The sequence below is a fragment of the Caloenas nicobarica genome, chromosome 1 (assembly GCF_036013445.1).
Source record: "Caloenas nicobarica isolate bCalNic1 chromosome 1, bCalNic1.hap1, whole genome shotgun sequence".
NCBI classification, from domain to species: Eukaryota; Metazoa; Chordata; class Aves; order Columbiformes; family Columbidae; genus Caloenas; species Caloenas nicobarica.
Genome location: NC_088245.1, coordinates 145,778,596 through 145,797,493, shown reverse-complemented (window position 1 = coordinate 145,797,493; position 18,898 = coordinate 145,778,596). Strand labels below are relative to the sequence as shown.

Sequence of the window (18,898 nt, the reverse complement as noted above, 5' to 3'; positions counted from 1 at the left end):
TGGAGCATCTATAGAGAAAGTGTGTGTGTAGAGCAGAAAAGCTTCAGAGCTGTTTTGATCATGGTCCTGACTTGGATAGGTGGGTTTTCCTGCCTTCTGATTTCATTGCTACTTTCTGTATGAACTCAAGCCAAGCCACAAAACCATGCTTGGGCTCTCAGCCCATTTCAGGCTTTAGCTTAATAATGTTAAATTTAAAGAAAATTTTGTAGATGCCAAACAGATTGTGCTTTGTAAGTAGAATGAGAAAGTGAATATATATGAACCATGTTTTAAATATGTGAAATCAGAAGTTAAAATTTTCTCTGAAATGACAGGTAAAGCTATCAAGAACAGACTCAGCTGTTACTGAAGAACTTGAAGCTGTTTAAGCAAATCGGTGGAGAAGGATCTAAGTTATATGACCAATATGCTGTGTTAGTATCAGACCAAGAGCAGTTATTAATATTTCATTTACTGAAGAGTCTTTGACAAATGCATGAGCATTTGCTTCTGCCACAGTAAAAATAGTTTATACAAAGTTATGGATTGGGAGGGGTGGAAAAGCTTGCACAAAAAGTATCAGAACTTCACTTTTTCTTAAATTACAGTGCAAATAGCAGTGGCGTGGTCTGGCTCAAACAGCAGGGCAGACGCCTCTTTCTTTCCAAGCTGATGGTATCTAATGGGTAGAGAAAAGATCTGGAACCCAGGTTTTCATCTTCCATCTAGTTTCATATCAGCGTGTTAAACTTGCTTTGTCTGCCTGTTGCTCGGTTTCCTTTTTTATAAAATAAGGACCCCGTCAGGGCCACATTTCTGTATTCTACAGAGGATAGACAGAAAGAACCAGCTCTTCATAGTGTGACTTTTCATTTATTGAGTGTGAATATGGTATAGATAAGCATGGAACATAGCTTGCATCATGCTGATAGGTTTTATCTAGATAATGTGATTTCCATTTGCTTAATTTGTTGTGTGCGATTTATAAATAGTGTTATGTGGGGTCTTGTTTTTTGTGTGGTGTGTTTTGTTTTTTTTTTTTTTAAGCAGACAAATGAGATACATCCTTTTAGATCACATACAGTAATACTTTACTACTTTGCAAACCTACAAAAGATATATTTCTGTAAGCATTCCATCTCCTATGGAAAACTGAAAATGCATTTGGAATTGTTTATCAGCTCTGGAGGTAACATGTCTGTTTATTAAAGTAAACCTGAGTAAAACTGCCTTCTGTATCATGTGGTGTAGGATAACCTCGTGCCACTTTGGAAAAATGATTCTGCTCCTGATGTTGATGATTTCATTCCTGTTCAGGGATGAAGAAATCAGAGACAGACTTGTAAACTTTTGCTCATGGTAAGCGAAGGGATTGTGGTGAGATGGAGTGTTGAATCTTTTGGTTTTGCTTACAGACAGAAGGGGAAGACAGTGGGAAATGATACTGGGGTGGGGACTATGTATTTTCAGTACCTCTGTTTCAGTGGTGAGATAAAGCTTCCAAGCAGTTTTCCATTTGCTCTATGTGGCTTTTTTTTTTTCAGTTGTTAAACTTCATACCTAGTTGAAGAATTGCATCCCATCCAAACTTTTGTAACTGTAAGATTTTCAGTTTGATTAGTGTTCTTAGTCACTTTGTCTTCATTCTCTGCTCTTTATGAAAAGTAAAAACAATTCTTAAAACCCCCAATATTCTCATCATATTCTCTGCTTAACAGAGGTGAACTCTACAACTTTTCTGTTTGCTGCGTAACTACTCAGTCATTTGTGTAAGAAAGACAAGTGCTAACTCCTTCCTTACTCAGAGTGAAAATGACTGAACTTAAGATGCACAAGAATACATATGTAGTGGAACTCCATTGTATGTTTATGAAAACTGAAAAGACAACGAGGTATTATTTGCTTCAGTTTTAATGATCTAGAGTTACTGTTTTCCACTATACCTGATCTTTACAAAAGTGAATTATAGGTAAATACTATACTGTTAGTGCAAGAGTCAGTGGGAAGACAGGAAAATAACCAAGATTTTTTTTCATCAGAATATAAGCAGAAAGAGATTTGCTCTCTGTGACTTGCTAACTCTCCAAAAATGTTTAAAGAACAATACTGCTTTTGGTGCCTGAGAAGCATCTATACAGATCTATACATCATATGTCTTTAGACTGGCCAATTAGCCCTGGTGAACCTTTCTTCTCCGTTACTTCAAGTAGCTATTTACATATGTCCAAAGTGGTTTCTGCTTCCTATTTTTACTTGTAACTTTGACTTGGCAGTGTTTCGCATGCTCTGGATTCAAGCAATTAAGTGCTAGACATCTGACTTTTCTTAGCTATAAGAGAATACATCTAAATTTTTTTGCCCCCCAATAAAGAAAAGACAAAACCAACTGCCTGCATTTCAACAACCTCTGTAAGGGAAGAGTAGTGATTTTCAATAGAGAGGAAAACACCATCTCAAATATAGAATTTTACAGGAAAATCTCTTGTATGAAGAAGTAAAAGGCCTTTAAATGGAAAGAGCTTACATAAACCAGCACTGACTAGAGTGGCTCTAACTAAGCATGTGTCAAAATTTCTGTTGGATACCTCTGTTTTGAGAGGTTTTGCAGCTTGGTGGTAAAATTGCAGGGGAAAGCAATTTGTTCATATCTTAGCTGAAAAATGTCTAAAAGGGGAAAAACAATTTGGTGTTCTTATATTGGGGAAAAAAATGAAAAAAACAAAACAAAGCAAACACACAATCCAACAGCAAAAACCCAAACTAACACCGCCCCTCTGCTTCTTCCCCTTCCAAAAAACAGCCAACCAGCCAAAAACCGCAAACAACCACCCCAAAACCCAGACCTTTGTTCCTGGTGGGATCTGTGGTTGGGCTGTTACCTCATTCCCTGACCTCTCCTGAAATTCTTCTGTTGGAAGTTGAGAGCAGGAGGAGGAGAAGAAGAAGAAAAGTCATGGTTTGGCCAGAGAAATTAATCCTTGCCGTGCCTGCCCTTCCCTTTGCTGCTTCACCTCCTCGAGCTGTGTGACAGCTGGGCTGTGGGAGGGACAGCGCTGGGGACGGGGACTCTCAGCAATGGCAAGGATATAGAATGAGGCCTGTGAGGAGGAAGGATATTGGGAAGTGACCCATTTAGCATCAGCTCAGGCTTAAGAGGAGCTGAATTATGAAGCTGCACCTTGAGGCATAATTACATTAAATGATTTCCGGTGCGGCACATGCAAATGGAAAGCTGCAGGTAGATTTTAACATTCTGTTTTGAAAGTTTAATAATACCACCAGCACCCTGATCATGCCTGCAAGAATCATTATATGGAGTTGTGGTGGATTTTTCTGGTGGATTTGTGAAGTTTCTCCATGCAGAAAACTGTCTAGCAATTGGGTGCTTTCTTTTCATAAAGTGTTTGGTGTTTCCTACCAGCTCAAATTCTGACCCTATTGAACTGGATAGAAATTGCTACGCATTCACTGGGGTGACTAATTTTTCAGTATTTGTAGTATGCTATTGATTTTAGAATGGGAAAATTTGGAAGAAGATGTTCACAAGTAAGGAAATTAAACATAACTCTCACTTTTGGGAAGTTCTTTGGTTTTGTCACTCTCAGAGGACAGATTTGGCCTAGTTTCATTTGAGCAAAAATCTGACGTTGGTGATGTGAGAGAGTTCAGTTAAACAAAGTAGGTAAAAAAACCCTCCACAATATAAAATAGGATCTTCTGGATTTTTCTACAGAGTGCTCTCAACAAGTGTTGAATAGCAGAAGAATAAACAACTAACAACTTTTCATAAGGTTGCTCTCATTCTACAGGTAATCTTAGAGTATATAGCATTGTTCCTTAAGATTTTGATTTTTTTTTAATATTAGGTTCAACTGTAAACAAAACATACAACTTTCTAAGTATAGGCAAGGGAGAAATTCTTTCCTGCAAACTCTGATGATTTTACATTTGTCTACATATTAGCGCGTTTCCTTTAAAAACAATGGTGCTGGAAATTCAAGTGGACTTCACAGAGTTTGACATTTCTCCCTTTTTAGGCTAGGAACTGGTCTGTCTTGATTTAGAGCGAAATTTAATGCCATATAAATACTAGAATATCTCAACCTTTATCAAAACCTGATGTTTTCCTTCTGGTTTTGATACTCTCATGCATAACATATGATTACTTTAGATAAAAACTACAGATGTAATTGTATTTATAGTTCTGTATATTTGTGTCATAGTTATATTCTGAGATAATGAAGTGTTTTCAACAGATGTTGAAATGGCTTTGTGCTTTTCAAAGTGAATATTCAAGTTGTTACACTGTAAAGTTTCTGGTATATTTTTATTAGAAAAGGTATTTGCCGAATTGTTTCTTGCCCTCTATTTAGATACACAGTCTGTTCTTCCCTTACTATATTTTTCTTGCTTTCAGTTGCTAGCGTTCACAACTGAAATATTTTCTAAACCAGAAACAATCGTCACAGAAGCTTAGGTTGAATTACCACTGACTCTTTGTGTAGGTTAGCTCAGATATCTTTAGGCTTCCTTTTTAATTGATCAGGCAATAGATATCTGGTGAGGTTCACTGCGGTCCAGGAGCCTTAAGTATGTTCCTGAGTTAGATGCCTTGGTACTAATTCTCCCTAGATGTAATTTCCATTCTCTACCTGATGGCCATTTCTGTGCTCATGAATGCAATGTGCTAACACTCATTGTGTGATCCTCAGGGGTAATGGTGTGGTATGACATGTCTAGAAGAACATGCCTTTTTCTCAAGCCAGGGAGCTCTGATCCATAGGGCCTGCTGGGGACAGTCCTTCATGGGAGCTGTCACCCATCTGGGACAAAGTGTTTCCTGGGCCAGCGTCTGACCAAAGCACCATGAGCAGGGGAACCATAGGGCCTGCAGGTGGGAGCCCTCCTGCCCTGGCCCTGTTTTGTTTGCTAATACCTATAGCTAGCGTGACCAGGGCTGTTGAACACTTGTTAAAAAATGTATCTTCTTTGCTTTTTCCTAAAATCAAAGAAGCAAATATTAGTCATGTATCTGCTATAGGATATAGCAAAAACTCTGTTCAAACAGTTCATTTTAACACCCTGTTTAACAGAAATTTAGTCACCCTGTTGTGACACATTGCAGTGCTGAGGCTCATTAACTCCTTAGTTATTTACCTAATAATAGTTTTTTGCGAAAGAAGGAGCAAAGGCTCTTTGTGCTTGCTTTAGGACTTGGGTGGAGTTGGTTTTTCTCCCCATGGTGGAGCACTCACTCCCAGGCTGTGTCCCTGTTTGTAGGCGATGGCAGGGATGGAATCCATGTGTGGTCCTGCCTTTTCTTTGAGGTGCTTTGGTAGCCCAGAGTGCGAGAATGACTTGTGGTTCGTGCAAGGGAAGGCTTCTCATTCTTCAGGGGGCAAAACGTGTAATCTGACGCGAGGTATGTAATTATATCACTGGTGTCTGATTGTATTGTGTCATGCACCTAAGAAGTCTTAACTGAGAACATGAAACTGAGAACGTGGAAGGGTGGGGCTGGGGACAACACTCAAAGAAAATGCTTGGGCTCTGGAGTCTGCACAAACACGTGTCCATTTGAGGTTATTTTGCACTGTTGGACAGGAAGTGGCCTACTGTCATCATCTGCCGCCTCTTCAGCTACCCGCCAATTACATAGATATTTAAATTGTGTGTATACATGTATACACACACTCCCTCTGATATATATGTGCGTATGTATATCCCGATTCTCTGATAGCAAAATGCATACAGGAAAAATATAGTTAATTGGTTATTGAGATAGCTGATACTTACCTCACTCTTACTCGTAGCTGAGAAATACATTTCAAGCCAACCGAATAAATGTTAAAATGAATGCAGGTAATACAAAGAAAATACTGAAGGGCAGAGGTGAATGTGGTAGGCTAGGGAGATCATATAAAGTTAGGAACAGAACAAAATGTATTTTTTATATAATGTGCTAATGTGACATTTACCATACCATTTACCACATAGAAAGAGCATGCTGTTTTTGTGACATGGGTTGCGGGTAAATCCCACCATATATTGCGTATATTCTTGGTATTATGATTTGTATTAATTTGGTAATAAAAGGATCACCTCCTCCTGTATGATGAAGGATAGCCAACATCAGTCTTTTTTTTTTTCTATATTAATGAGATTTTTGCCAGGCTGCACAGTCTCCAGAGCGTGATTAATAGTGCAGAACCATAGAATCATAGAATAGTTTGAATTGGAAGGGTCATCTAGTTCAACCCCCCTGCAATGAGCAGGGACATCTTCAACCAGATCAGGTTGCTCAGAGCCCCGTCCAGCCTGGCCCTGAATGCTTCCAGGGATGAAGCATCTACTACCTCTCTAGCCAACCTGTTACAGTGTTTCACCACCACCATTGTAAGAACTTGTCATGTCTAACCTGAATCTCCCCTCTTTTAGTTTAAAACCATTACCCCTTGTCCTGTGGTAACAGGCCCCTCTAACAAGGTCTCCCCCAAGCCTTTTGTTCTCCAGACTGAACAACCCCAACTCTCTCAGCCTGTCCTCACAGCAGAGCTGTTCCAGCCCTCTGATCATTTTTGTGGCCTCCTCTGACCCCTCTCCAACAGGTCCCTGTCTTTCCTGTACTGAAGGCTCCAGAGCTGGACACAAGACTCCAGGTGGGGTCTCAGCAGAGCAGAGCAGAGGGGCAGAATCACCTCCCTCGACCTGCTGGCCACGCTCCTTTTGATGAGCCCAAGACACGATTGGCCTTCTGGGCTGCAAGCGCACATTGCCAGCTCACGTCCAATCTTTCATCTACCAGCACCCCAAGTCCTTCTCAGCAGGGCTGCTCTCAATCCCTTCATCCCCCAGCCTGTATTGATACCAGGGGTTGCCCCCACCCAGGTGCAGGACCTTGCACTTGACCTTGTTGAACCTTATGAGGTTCACATGGGCCCACTTCTCGAGCTTGTCCAGGTCTCTCTGGATGGCATCCCTTCCTTCAGGTGTGTCAGCTGCACCACTCAGCTTCGTGTGATCTGCAGACTTGCTGAGGGTGCACTTGATCCCAATGTCTACGTCATTGATTAAGATATTAAACAGTACTGGTCTCAGTACAGACCCCTGAGGGACACCCCTCATCACTGGTGTCCATCCAGACATTGTGCCATTAACCACTACTCTCTCACCTTTGGTGAAGCCATGCTGGCTGTCTTGAATCACCTGCCCTCCCTGTGCCTTAGCACAGCTTCTAGGAGGATCTGTTCCATGAGGGTGTCCCAGAACAAACACGCTGGTTCTCATGAAGTTTCAGAAAGCCGCATCCCTCCCCTAACCACGAGTTGAAGCTTTTTCAGACATGGAGAGAACTAATCCCAGGAAACCTGTATGAAGAGTGAAGGATTGGATGAGGAGTTCTTAAATGGAGGAAATGAAATATTTTATGGTTAGAAGGAATGGCACAAAGACTAATGGGAACCCCAGACCATTCTCTAGCTGCTCTTTCTGGAGGATGTTGCAAGAATCCACCAAATCTCTGCCATTGGCTTTTGTTGTCTGTTTAGGAGTCCTACATTTGAACAAGCCATCTGTATGGAGGCATCCACCTAGAATCAAAGTTGTCTTGCACGTTCGTGGCTTTCCTGTCACTATCTTTATAGGGACTTTGTTACCCTTTCAGTTGATTGTAATGGAAGCTAATCATTAGAAAAGTCAATAATTAAGGATTAGTAATTAGGATAAGGATTTATTACTTGTTGTCAGAAGACAGATAATAAACTGGAGTGATACTTACTGCCACCTCTTTATTTTTAGTCCATGCTGTGTAACAGATTCATTTGGGCAAGATTTCAGGAGGTAGTGCTGGGTGCCGCAGACTAGCCATACATGAAAAGGGGATTTTTGTTTGCATCTAGATATATGGCTTTGCTGTTGAGAAAGATGGTGAGGGTCCTACTGAAACTGATGGAAAATTAATATGAGATAGTTGCTTCACATAAAGCTCTGGCAGAGGCAGGTTACCTGTAAAGAAGTTTTGTTCGAAAAAATCAGCATTATAAGCTTTGCCTGAGGTTGACTCATGATTCATCTCAGTAAGATTAGAGATCTCTGTTCGGATTAGGAATTCATAATAGAATAACTAATGCAAATTAACGCATGGATACCAGGCACACTCTTTTACCATTGAAGATGAAGCCTTTGTTCTTTAGCACTTAACCTGTCAGACTCATAGCTCTGATAAGTGTTGACTCAGGGCATTTAGACTAGTGCTTCAATGACATATATTGATGTTTGTAAGCTGTTACTACAGCAAGTTGTACAGTAGCTTATCTTCAGTGCTTTTGCATTATTTCAGGATTTTCCTGAATTCGTAGGCTGAAGGGGTCTTTTGGGTTAATGTAGAGAGAGATGGAGTATATGGTGTCAACTATAAGTCACGTTCCATAAATTTTTATAAAGGCCACTTGTCGGTCATTTCCTTACAAATATTTGACCTGAAACTTGTGCAAATCTTTTATTTTTGAGCAAAAAGCATTAAATTGGCTTTGTTTCAACAAAGAAAGTTGCAAAGGAAGCAGAGGAAAATTTATTTTTTGTCTTAAGTGGAAGTATTTGCAATTCTGTAGGATTGTGAGTGTTCATCAGAAAGATAAATGTCTAATAAGTATTAAAAAAGTGCTCCGATAATAATTCTTGAAACAAAGCATAAATGTCTATGATTTTCTTAATTTTTTAAATCAAGAGAAGTCTTTTTCAATGACATTCCTATTACCTGGGGAAAAGCATGATTTTCTATCAAAGGAATTTTAGAAGGGATTATGTGCTGCTTTTAAACCCATTTTATTTTTAGTTGCAGGTTCTTCTCTGGGCCTTGCTTCATGAGTTTTCAAACAAAAGCACGTAGCAAGCTAGGTGGAATTTAGGGCATCTGAATATAGCATCAGATTTACAGCGGGATGAACTTTGTTTTCAGCAGAATCCATTGAGCTCTATGAATTGACTGTGAAATTACTTCAGTACAGCTTGAAAGTGGGCTTAAGTTTCCCGTGTACAAATGGGATGGATGTTTTTCTTGAATGCTTCCAATACCTCCCCCTCCAATTCCCCTGCATGGCCTTGATGATAAAAATAACCATTTTAAGTATTTAAATACCTATTGTAGAGGGTTGGCTGTGGACTGTGTGAGGAAGAAATGGTGGTGTGGTCATGACATTAAGCATGTTGGCCCTGAGTCACAGGGAAGCTGCACCTGTGCACTTAGTTGCAGCTGTACAAAGATGGAATTGGTGATGTTTTAGACTTGGTGTTTAATTTTTACAGGTGCAAGTGTGGAAAGCTGGAACCTCACATGAGGTACTCAAGTCCCTATAAGACAGATGTCTGTGGCCTCCCAGCATCTGCTCAGGCGGCCACACCTGTTTTGGGGAGGTCCTCTGCAATGTTAATGTTCTCTGTTTTGACTAAATCAACTTCACAGTTGGGAAGTCAGGAAAAGCAGTCCCTCTCTTGAACACATTGCTATTGCTTCATCTGCAATCAAAATTACCATTAAGAGTAAAATTAGCATTGAGAGTTTAGATTAGCTATGATTTATTTAGCATTACTCTTTCTTCCAAAAGGAAGTATTTATGTTGTCTCAGTGGCATTTTGCTAAAATGTGCTATTAAAGATGTTTAAGTGAAGCTGGAGTAGACTGTTCAGAATTAAATATTTTTTGAAAACACTTCCTTATTTCCACAGTTGTGATTATTTGAGTAAATACTGCAAATTGAAACTGCTGCTTAGCACAGTCTCAATTCGAAATTATTTACATTGTTCTTAACATATAGTAAGGGCTTGCTTTTGAAATAAATAGCTTTCCTGTTCTCCAAGAGAGTTACGTGCAGCTAGGGTAAGATATTCATGAACTGCTCAGTGTTAGTGCATTGTTGCTGTTATTACTAGACTCCTTGCAGTGATGCTGTAGAAAGAGCAAGAAATGGAAAAAGAAAATTCAGAGTTATTCTTCACATACATTTTTGACTAAAATAAATTTTTCAGATATACTGAGGCCTTAGCTATTGGAATCAAAACTTACTCTGCCTTGTTAGTCATGTATCTTCTGTTACTAGCAAGTGAGCCTGTTGTGAATCATATGTGCAATTTAGGTGACTAAACTTGAAGGAAAATGTGAACTATAAAGTTCTTAAGGGAGAATCAGAAATTTATATTTTCCACTTTTCATTTCTACATTTTTATCCTTCTCTCATTTTTCAGCTTTCAAAGGGTTTTATAGTATCCTAGTTTACTCCCCACCTTTTTAATAAATATTTTTAATACCTTCTAATAACTTCTAATGTCCTTCTCAATTCCTTTTCCTGCTATTTTTCTCACAATACCTTCTCTAGATTTCTTTTTGTTTAACTAACATCACTCATGGCAAAAGAAAAGTTTCTTCTGGCCAGCTAATCTTTTAATGTTCTGGACTTAAGCAGTGAGTCACTATGACGTACCAGCCTTTTAGTCCTCTGGCTCTTTGGAGAAGCATTTGGGAATTTTATATGTTCAGGGTATTAACATGAAGTATGATTCTTTCCCTTCCCAAACGTTTACTGTGACCTGGTGGGATTTAGACTGGTATGAGAGCGTGTGAGTGCAACGCACTGAACGTTTCGTGTTTTGCTTCAGTCTTTTTCATGGATGAGCATTTTGTAAGAGAATGCTCTACGTCAGATGCTATTTTATCTTCCATACTAAAGAGGGGGCTCTCCCTTGTGGAGCTATGGAATGTGGCTTGGTGGGTGGGAAGCAAGAAGTCCCAGGAAAACTATTTGGCCTTTGCCCTCCTCTGTTCCCCCTTTCCTGTCTGTCACCTTCTTTCCTCTCTCTCCTCTGAGAGCCAGATGAAAAATTTGCTTTCAGCCGTTAGGGAATAGGAGGAGTGAAATAATACTGTGGGACTTCTGGTGGAAACTGGTATACAGGGCCTTGCTTTTTTCTGGGAAGCTGGCCAGGAATAAGGCAGACTGTGCAGGGACTTGGGACACAAAAGCTTCTCTCCAGAACGCTGGCTTTTTCCTGATACATATTGAGATGTTTAAAGTTGGCTGCGGAAGCTTTTTTAGTATGTACCTGTTGTACACAGCTGTAATATTTCTTATTTTGGTAATGATTTTTTTTTAATCTCTCTAGCAGATAGAGAGTTTGTAATTTGTTTGACTACAAGATCAGACGATATCTATTTATCGTAAGTATTTGTTGTAGTAACTTAGAAATGACTTACAAGAGCAACTGTATTTATGTCAGCCAGTTCAAATCAGGTGTCACTTATGCAAGATGAAAACTGCTAGTATGAGTAGAAGTGCTTTACATCATCAAATATGCCATACCAAGTGGAGCTCTTTGTGATGGGTGTTCTGAACCATGCCAAACCCCAGCAGCCCATCTGCTGTGGTAGCTGGTGCTCTGAGCTTCCCAGAGATGGAAGGAATGCATTTTTATTTTTTAGTTCTGTTTCCCTTCAGTTCAGATCTAAACAGTCTTCCTATTATTCACGAAGGGCCAATTAAACACATGGTACAATTTGGGAATTAATGCTCCTTTCCTATTCCAAGATGACTATCTGAAAACCAGAACTGGGAGCGTGTTTTGGACTGTGAATGTTTTAGCCCAATGGTTCTTTGAGTGTATGTGGGGTTTCTGGTGTGGTGTTTTTTTTTTTTTTTTTAAATGTAGCTACAGCATTAAAGTAATTAGAGAAATTGAAATATTGGGTCCACAAACTAAACCAAACTAAAGATAGGACATACAGCTTCATACAATCTTAATGTAAGTATTTTCAGGTGGTGAGAATTTGCCAGAACATGTAGTGCAGTGATTTTAAGATGATTCGTGAAAAAAGAGTTGTCAGAAACTTACAGCTCGATTTCTTAGTATCCAGACATTTTTGTTTGTTTCAATTTAACATGTGAATTCTGTGTCAGCTGTTTTCTCTGTTCTTATTTGCTTTGGTAGCAAGAGATGGAATGCTTAGGTGTTTGATAGAAGAATATCTTTATTCTTTAGTTTTATGATCCTTTTCCAAAACAATTTGTTTTCAGAGGCTGGTTGATCGTTCCAGGAATCCATAATCACGGAAAGTGTTTACTTAAGCAAATAGCAGAATAAACTGCATTGCTAGGCAAAACTGCACAAGTGTTTAGTCTCACGAGAATAAAAACCGGGTGTGACTCTTAGAACCTCCATGCCTTTGAAAAAAATATTTTTATTGGAAGGAATTTTAGTCTATTTTATTTCCAGTTGTGATCGTATTCATGTGTATTGTTGTAGTTTAACTCGAGCTGGCAACTAGGACCATACAGGCACTCACTCATCCCCTTCTCCCAGGTGGGATGGGGGAAAGAATCAAAAAGAGGAAAAAAAACCTTGTGGGTTAAAATGAGAAGAGTTTAATAGGACAGCAAAAGAAGAGAAAACTAAATAACAGAATACATAAAACAAGTGATGCACAATGCAATTGTTCACCACCAGCAGCTCAATCACCTAGTTCCTGAGCAGCGGTATTTGCCCCCTGGCTGACTCTGGTTTATGTACTGAGCATGACATCATAGGCTAAGGAACACTCCTTTGGCCAGCTTGGGTCAGCTGTTCTGCTTTGCTCAGTCCCAGATTCATATGCACCTGGTAGAGCATGGGAAGCCAAAGAAGTCCTTGATTACCCAGCAACAACCAAAACATCAGTATATTATCAACATTCTACTTATACTAAATCCAAAGCACAACCACTGGGAAGAAAATTAACTCTATCCCAGCCAAAACCAGGACAATTGGAGTTTAATAACTCACATGTGGTAAGAGTTAGCAGTGAGTAAAACGTACAGATTTTCATGTTGCCACTAACAATTCTGATGTTTCCACTTCAGCTCTTGTATAGTAACCTTTTTTCATCCTCTTTGGGCTCTTGCTGTCTGTAAGCCTCTTGATCCAATTTTAGGAGCACTATCTTAACTTGGCTCTTGCTATTAAAGTTTATTATCTTGGAAGCCATCTGTGATTTGACTTTGCCATCGGCAATCTTAATGCTACTCACTTCTCCAGTATCGGCAAGTACCGTTCTGTGCTCTTGTTGCATCTATCATTTTAAAGCACAGCATAGCGCTCTGCTCCTGAATGACCCAGGTACTTCTCTGGATTTTTGCCTATTGCAGTGCTGCACCGTCGCATGCCCTTTCCTACTGCCAGGCTTTGCCAGGCCAGCCTCACAGTGGGTCACACAGGCACACTCCTGAGACAGTCTGTGTTTTGGGCAACTTCAGCTTTTCAACCTCAATTATGGGGGTGAAAAAGAATGATTGTCAAGTTGTAGGACACTTCCATTTGCCAAGGCATCCAAAATTAGTTTCTAAGTTATAAGGTATTAAAGCTTTTGTGCGATCAAATTGTCTGAAGTAAGTTAACTTAAGAACATAGGGTACCATGTTCTTAAATACAATGGTTTAAGTTCTTAAGACAGATCATTGATCTGAATCAGTATGGTTGTTCTTGTTTTCCATCATAAGCAGAAGCAAAGACCTCAGGAAGAATAAATGGGGCAAAAATGCGTAGTATTGTACTCTCCCAGCCTCCTGCCATTTTTAACTCAGGGATTTCCTGAGCCTGGCTTTGTTACTCCAGTAACCTTCAGTGAAGCTGCTCTTCCTGGTGTTTTTCAGTCTCTTCTCAAGCCTATTTAAACTTGTCTCCACAGTATGCTTAGGCAACAACTTCTGTGGATCAGGGGTTTTTTGAGCTTGCTTCCTGTCAGCTTTGCTTAATGTTCTAATTACTGTCAGTCCCCATCCATCTTCCTTATGCCACTCACAATTTGTAGACCTCTGTCAGATTTCCTCTGTGGTTACTTGTCCATGGTGAACAGTCCCAGCATACTGGGTTCCTCCTCGGTCTAAAGCTATTTCTTACCTTTGATAATCCTTGTTTTCTTCTGATACATTTCTTCCAGTTCTTATATATCTGGTTTGATAGGAGGTGACTGTGATTTTTATATGGTGGCATAATTATGTTTTCTGTTTTGTTCTCTGTTCCTTTGCTAATAATTCATGATACTTGATTTGCTGATGATCACTGAGCTTATATTGTCATGGAATTACCTATCCTAATCCATAATCTTTTTTCTGAGTGGCAGTGATCAGCTCAGAGTTTGTCCTTTTGTACATCAGTTCAAAATTATTTTTTTGGATCAGTTCAGAATTATTTTTTTGGGTACATCATTTTGCCTTCACATATGTTGAACTTCATCTGCCATTTTTGTTCCATCACTCTGCAGCTCTTTGCAGTTGTCTGGCAGCCTTGTAGCCTTTGAATAGCTTCGTGTAATCAGCAAACTTTGTCACTTCGCTGCTTGCTGCTTTCCCATGAATGTGCTAAACAGAGCAGATCCCTGTATAACTCGGCTGGTACTTGCCTCCCTTTCGAGCGCAAACCCTTGATGCCCACCCTCTGCTTCCAGTTTTCTTAGCCCAATTATTTATTCATGCTAGGCCATCCCTCCTAGGCCATGACTGTGTAGCTTTCTTTAAAACATTTGTTTCCCATATCGAAGTGTCCACATATGAAAATATCACCCCTGGTTGAAAGCAGTGGGGGATGACCCATGTTCATAAATGTAGTCATTGAAACAGGATAAACTCATTAATGATGAAAGAGGAAAAAAATACAGTAAGCAGGTCAGAGTACAAACTTCTTCACTGAGTACTGTACTTTGGACCAAAAAAGAAAAATAGTTTTTCACAAAGAACTTTTCAATCTTGTTCATTTTGTCTTCTTCCCTGGCTTCTTGTGGGAGATGAAGAGTGAAGAAGCAAAATGCTTTATTTTGCTTCGCACAGACAGATTCTATTCTGAAATTTGACATCAGTATTTCCTGAAGGTAAAGATTCTGCCTCAGTTTTCATGAAAAATACAGCTGTCTGGCTAGATCCCTGCATTTTTTAGTGCCTGTTAAAATTACTGATGAAAATATTTCAGCCAGTTGTTTTTTCTAGTTAGCATGAAATCACACACCTTATTATAAAGAGGAAATGTATTAGACTTTTCCCCAAAGTGTGTGCTGTTTTCTCAGTTGGTGCCAGAATGAGCCTCATTGTCCTGTTAGTTATCTACTAATCTGATCCTCATGGGCTGTAAGTAGGTGTAGCATCAGGAAACTATTTCAAGTAACAACTTGGAACCGAGGATTTGATTTTTCTTTTCGTGCTGTTCTGTACAGATAAACACCCCCTGGCAGCAATGTATCTGATTTTAAATGGTTTAGAGGTGCTCCTGATATTTGAGAGGACAGGAGGCTGATTGCTTCAGGGTATATATGGAAGTGAATAAGGTAGATTTGTATCGTTTGCTGCTTTTGGCCAGAGATGGTAACTTTCTTCTTTGAATGAAAGTCACTTTACATTCTCTCAGTAAATAAACATGGTGATAGGACCCACATAAAATTTCAGTGCTTCATGTATCTTCTATACTTCTGTGACACTGCTTAGCTTTGTGATACAGATTTTTGTTAGCTGAATGTTGCAAACAAGCTTCATCTCAGAACTGAGTAATGTTTAAATAATTTTCAGTGAATGATTTCAGGTTTATTTGATTAAAATGCATCTGAGGAAATGGGAATTTTTAATATATGTTTGATAGGAATTCAGTAAGTTTAGCTCTAGGAATTACTCGAGGTATGGTTTGAAGGCTTATTATTATATTTTGGCGGGTTATTTAGCTCTCACTTGGACTTCCGTTTTGGTAAATGTCATGTTAGATCATGTGAAAAACAACCCTGAGAATGCTTTAATGACAGTTCTGAGAATGCTTTAATGAGAGTAGCTGCCTACATGGAATCTTATTTCAGGGTTTAGGGTAAAAAGTCTTATTTTGACATATTTGAAGGTCTGTGAAAAAAATATATTTGGGAAGATGTAGACTTTGAGACTTGTGCTACTGATTTAATGATGATACTTTTAACAGGAAGAGACATGGGATGAAGAGGGTTAGTCTTTGTGAAACAATAAGCTCTGCTTTTGATATGAGGCTTCTACCACTGCCACAGAACAAATACATAGAAATAATGATGTAGAAGAGGCTCAAAAAGTAAAATCCAAGGACTTCAGAAAAAGCTGAGTTCTAGAGCAAAATGTGCAGCTCAGCATTGTCTCTTGACCAAGGCTCAGAAGGGGCTGAGCTGGGAAAACTCCCTTTCGACAAGTGTCTTAAGAATGTTGGAACAGCTTGTTGTCTTGCAATCTTGTTGACTTGCAGTTACTGGAAATCATTTGTGACACAGCAGGTAATAAGCACCTCTGCAGGTTATTGCACATTTCAAAATAGTCTAAAAAAATACAAGAGTTTTGATAACTTCTCTGTAGTCCTAATACATGAAAGTGAATGCTAAGTTTTAAAATAACTTCTGTTCAGATCCCTTATCTGTATCCGAAGATCTGACTGGTAAAAATACTATTCCACTTCTTACGACTCACAAAAAAGTATGTGTAACCATTGTTGGCCCTCTTTGGATTAGTACATTGTGATAGTCTCTAAATACAGTATGAAATTTTCTTATTCTATGGAACTGTTGCCTGGGTAGGCCTGAATGCACAGGCTAGATATTCACTTAGAAAGCAATCATAAAATACATATGTGTGTTCCTGATGTTTAATGCATCTCCTTATAGCTACATTTTTCATGCTGTTCAAATTCTTCTCTAAAAGCGATGGCATTTTTCTCCTGGGCTTTCCTATGCTGCTTCGCATTATCATGCCTTTTATTTCAAGTTTCACTGAGTTCAGTGTTGCCATGTATCTTTTTCCATCTCCATTCTCTAGCTTCTGACTTCTTTGCCCTTGAATCAAACAGTTTGTCTTCCTTTCAGAGTTCATTGTGGTCTTCACTGAGAGAAATGGAGAAGAATTTTCTTAGCCTATTTTCTTTGGTGTTGATAGCCCACTACTTAACAATTACAGTTATTCCCCATAGCTGCAAGCTAGCTTGGGCTGAGTTGTTGTCTGCAAATGTTTGATACGTAGTTTAGTCAAACGTATGAGCTGAGAACTTTGAAATTTTTTTTTGGGCCCTCAGTTTTATCATTTGGCCAAATCTGTGTAAATTTTCACAAGAATTCTGGGGGGCATGTATCATCCAAAGACCATTTCCTGTTAAATATCAAAATCGGATTTAGGTACTTGAGAAGCATATATATGAAAAAAATACATATACGCGTATTAGTTTGCCGGAACTTCTTAATGTCAGCAAAATGTATTACCGATCTTGCTTTCAGAAACCGCCAGATTGTGTTGCAGATTTTTTTCCACAGTCATTGTGATGAGAGCAGTAAGATTGCAAAATTATAGATTAACTGTTTTACAATCAGAAAGATTTGTCTACAGAAGGAACTACACTGTTGCAGAATTCTACAGCTTTTGAATTTGAAATTAAGTACTTTATATTGCCTGTCACCAGGGATGATAATTTCTATGGAGTCTCTTTTTAATTTATTTCACTTAGAAAACCTAACAACAGCGTTTTTTTTAAGGTGAGGTAATAGTCTGAATGGAAAATTCCAAAATAACAAGCCTGCAGTACGTGTTCTGGACTATTTCTTTGTAAGAAAATAGCACACTGCAACCCAAAAAGTGATGCGTAATCAATTGTTTCCTGCTCAGAGAACACGCAGACCTGGATACAGAGAGATGTACTTGGGGTGCTGTGAGGCACACTTGCTGTGTTGGTATTAGCACCTCAAAACCACTGAGTTTCCTGGTGCTGCATGACAGCAAACTCGATGAAGCGCAATGCAAAACGAAACCACTTTTCCTTTGCTCGTGCTAGATTGCTGTCAAGCAGGTGAAGCGTTCAGTCACATCGAGACCTCCTTGTGCCATCCCTGGCCTTGGCAGGATTTGTGCCAAATTCAGCCTCATTCCCCTTCCAGAGTCACTCGTGTTGCTTGACATGTGGAAGTGTCCCTTTTTGCATGCAGCTTTGCTTGGTCTGGCATGGATATGCGTTAACCACAGCATGGATAATCTCCAAAGCAAGTAATCCTCACAAGAATTATGAGGGTGGTGGTTATATGTGGAAATGTTAGCACCTGTTGATGCTGTCGGTTACACTTCTACTACATGGATAGTATGAATTACAGTAGTGACCTCCCTTCTCAATGAAATTATAATTGTTTACTGTCCTAATTGGGTACTGAAAAATGATACCAACCACACATCTACCTTTATCAGACTGCTTATTTTGACTGAGTGTTCTTTTGAATATCCCCTCTACTTGAAGAAAGCTTTGGAAGATGGTGAAAGCATGTTAATTACTTTTTCCTTTTTTCATATCAATTCACTCATGTTTTTTAGAAAGTTTTACGTATTTATGTATCCAGTGGCTTAATTCAACTTTTCAAAAATGGGGTTTACCCTTGTTCCTGGGGATTTCCATGACAACTTCAGTTTAATTTATAGATGCAGATATCTGTCTTTACACTTAAGTCAATGTTCAGTTAATAACATTGGATTTTGGTACACAAAGACATCTACAGGAGGATGGAAGAAGCGGAACAGTGCTAAATAACATATTGATACTGATGAGTGGAACCATAGTGCAACAGCGACTGACTTTTTAAAAGTCACAAATAAAACTAAACAAACCAATGCCCATCTCTTTTTTTTTTTTGTCTCTATACATATCAGATGTATGTTAAATCATATGATTAGTAAGGATGATATAGTAACTCAATTAAAAGTTTCAGTAGTAAAATAAATAAATCAGTTAGCTCCTAGTTTATGTTGCTGCTCATAATGTCTTAGGACTGACTGTCCTTTACATTTATACTTGTAAATATTCAGATTAGTTTTATTCAAATTTCTTTCCATGTATGCTGTTCTCTAGAGGTTTTTTTTTTGTTACCTCTGTCCTTATG

The 18,898-nt window shown here is 39.0% G+C and overlaps 1 protein-coding gene across 3 annotated transcripts in view; it reads left to right on the top strand.

Moving 5' to 3' along the window:
- Positions 1 to 18,898, top strand: part of CBLB (Cbl proto-oncogene B) — a 138,840-nt gene that overhangs the window by 45,172 nt on the left and 74,770 nt on the right. Inside the window, exon 1 of one of the 3 annotated variants that reach the window (XM_065646425.1) lies at positions 3,743 to 3,791. The exons of the other annotated variants lie outside the window; for them this stretch is intronic. The gene's annotated coding sequence lies outside the window, so the exon portion shown is untranslated. Of the gene's footprint in view, positions 1 to 3,742; positions 3,792 to 18,898 lie in introns of those variants that run through there. 3 annotated transcript variants of the gene reach the window in all.